We start from the raw sequence: 3584 nt of genomic DNA, 5'->3' as shown, positions 1-3584 counted from the left end.
CCGGGGTCTACAGGTCGAACTGCGCATACACCTCCAGTCGTCTGGGGGTGTTTATGCTACAATACTTGGGAAAGCGCCTGAGATAACAGTGCATTGACATGAACATCCCCATGAGATCCGTTACATTTCACTGCCACGCAGCACAAAAGCTCGTCAGGATCGCATTATTAAACTGCAAAAATAGACTAAAGATAGAGTCGCATGCCAGACGTCTCTTTCTTTGCCAACCATACCCTTTCCCAATACAACTCCAAAAAACACTCAAATTCGGCAAATGGGACCAAAGCTCCGACAAATCGACTTCCAACAGAAACAAAAGGCGCTTCGCTTGCTCGGGGCTCGATCAGACGCGGCTTTTGGCGATGCTGAGCTTGACATCGAGACTCAACAAAATGGAACGCAACAACTGTTGCGGGATATATGGGCGTTTCAAAAGCAGCTGTTATGGCATGGAAAAAACAAGCTGCTAAAATCATGAGTGTAGATACTACGATGCAGAAGGCACGAAAGAAGTCACGTTTTAATGTAGGACACTTTCCGGACCTTGAGAAGGCTCTTTTACAGTATATGTTGGAACGCGTCGTTTACATGAGAGGGGAATCTTTATTCCGAGCTGACATCGTGTCGCAATCAGCTCTCAAGATTCGCGACAAATGGTCATGTCACTGACTGAAAAAGCGAGCGAAGAGGAACAGACTGACACACAGGTACAAAAGGTAGTAAAACATATATCGGAGCTAAAAGCGTCCAAGGCAAGTGGCGGGTGGATCTCCAAATTTATGATACGGGATAACCTGAACAGCTCCAGAGGAATGGCTCAGAACGGTTCGTTTGACATCGCGACACTTGCCCAGGCAAGAAGTTTAATGAGACAACAGCTTGCAGTTTATGATATACGTGACATATTTAACACAGATGAGGTCGCCATATTATACAGATCTTTTCCAAGCCGTGCTATAAGACAGGCGAATTAGCCAGCAACATACACTCGTGTCAAAGACCGCTTGACGGCGGTTCTTACAGTTTTGCGGATGGACAAAAAGCACTGCTTACAATTATAGGCAAGTCCAAGCATCCAAAAAGCTTTCCCAGGCATTTCGACTCCATGAAAGATTTAGGCATTTTTACATGTCGCAATCGAATGCATGGAACACCAAAAATCTTTGGTAGAGATCTGCTAAAAGTTTTGATAAGATGGCTGCACTGCAAGGTCGACACTTGGCAGGGGTGATTGACAACTGTTCTGCTCACAGTAGTGACTATAGAATAATCCGAAACATTGATGCAGTTTTCCTACCACCGAATATGACATCATGTTTACAGTCTGTTGATGCATCTGTTGGTCGATCGTTTAGATGTGCGTTCGGACGTCTTCTAGTTTCACACATACTCGATTACGTAAACGGTATGATGGAACAGCCGGCAAACATGAGACCTGTTTTTAAACTAAGAAAAGCAATCACGACATTTGATGCAGTCGTGTTAATGGCGAAGGCATGGAACATGGTGCCAAAGAGTGTGGTCCTGCATGCATGGCTTTCCACCAATATACTGGCCCTCTTTCAAAACGAAGAGGTACAAAGTATTAAAGCAGGTGTCGATGGTGACTCGGTTATACCTGCATTCCGACTACAAGTTGGAAGCAGTCTATTAACCAAAATAGCAGCCCGCATACAGGCCACTTTAGCACGTGAAAAGGGAGAAAAGTGGCTATCCACCTCCGAATCGCAAAATACGAGTACAGTAGCAGCGTTGGAGGAGACTGTTAGGAATACAGTTTCTGAATGGGATCAAGAGAATATTGAGGTTACAGTTGAAGAGGCTCAAATGCTGCATAGGCTTCCGGAAATCAGCTCATTTAAAGATGATGATCTCAATGCTTTGTTACTGGAGGAGTCTTTTGTCGACACATACCAGCCATTGTCTGCCGAAAACGCAATGGATGTTGCAGTCAGTGATTCGCTGCAGCGTTTTGTACCTGAAGGCGAAGATGACATACGTGCTGGAGTGGATGCAGCCGAAACGGTGGATTCTGAGTCAGAAAATGAAGAATCACGAATACAGGATCGGCCATTACTATCTCGCTATTTGCATGCAGCTCAATGTTTGGAGCGAGAGATGAATTTAATGATACGGGCTGATCATGACGCGGCGTCAAACAGCCAACACAACTCGGCCAATCTATTGGCGATTGAGACTAATCGCATAAGGGCGTTTAAGGTTAAGAACTCGCGACAATCACGCATAAGTGACTTTTTTACGGAATATTAAACGAATGAAGGACAGTGGCTTTGCTGGGTATATTGTTAACTTGGCTTCGGTTTGAAACCTCTCCTCTCCTAACTTCGTCACGTCGACCGCTCTTGGGCTCGAGAATGTTGACTCGAGACTGATAGCGGAATGTAGTTGTCTTGAGCTGACTGTTGCTGATTATTACTGAAAATCAATTTCCAGGACAGTGACCCTGACTGAAGTTGGGGTCACAATAGCAGAAAGGATCACTGTAGTGGGGGGGGGGGGTCACTGTAAAAATTGAAATGTTGGAAACTGGGTTGGAATCGTGTAGGTGGCGAAGAAAATAAGTGCCAAAGGTCACTGTACCGCAAAAGTCACTATACCAGGGGGTCACTCTGTCGTGATTTTACTCTGTACTACTGTGCTTGTCGCGCGATCGAGATCAGGGATATGCAATCTGGACGTGGGCACTACCGTCCCGTCCCGGCGTTGCGCGGGGGCTAGCAAAATATTACAAACTTTTTTGATTTCTACATACAGTAACGGTACTGTATCTCCTAGATACTGTCATTAGTAGTGTAATGTAATGACTCATTACACTGTCAAGGCCACTCGCTACTCCCCGGATGATTCTTCACCCGCATACAGTGTATGCGGGTGACCAGTACAATATGTGTATGCCACACACATATTGTACTGGTCATTGTACTGTGTACGCAAACAGCGCGTGCTGGCGCGCAGCGAGCGGGGGCGTCACGTGAGTCATGGTGTCCACGTGTCGCCTTGCCAGCGCCGCATGGGAAACACGTGCGGCTGCGCGCGCTCACTTCCGCTCCCCCACCGGCGCATCCACACGCCTCCACGCCTCCACGCAACGCCCCAGGGCCGCGCCCGCCCTCGCATGCCATGATGCGCTCCCCTTTCGCTTTGGGTTTCGCTTTCGCCCGCCCTCGCATGCCATGATGCGCGCCCCTTTTCTCCGCCCCCCCACCACCGTCCCGCCTTCCACGACAATGCAACAGATTGGGCGAGGCGAGTCGCCGATGCCCATCGCCCAATCTCTTGCACTGTCGTGGAAGCCGATGCGAGAGAGTGTCCGATGCGAGAGAGTGCCCGATGCGAGGGCCCGATGCGGATCGCCCAATCTGTCCGCCCCAGCCCCCCCCCCCCCCACGGCTGAGCACTCGTTGTCGCCTTCTCACGCATCCCCGATACCCTTGGTACTGTAACCTGTATATAAGAAACTATAAATACCGTATATAACTCCGCCACGCCACCGCACCGCGCCTCACCGTCGTGCGATCCGCCCACCGCCGCGCCCCCCGCCCGCCGGCCCGCCCCTCCCCTAC

The sequence above is a fragment of the Chondrus crispus genome, genomic scaffold, assembly GCF_000350225.1.
Source record: "Chondrus crispus Stackhouse genomic scaffold, scaffold_221, whole genome shotgun sequence".
NCBI classification, from domain to species: Eukaryota; Rhodophyta; class Florideophyceae; order Gigartinales; family Gigartinaceae; genus Chondrus; species Chondrus crispus.
The sequence above is the reverse complement of the archived record's forward strand: the minus strand, read 5'-3'. Positions refer to the sequence as shown.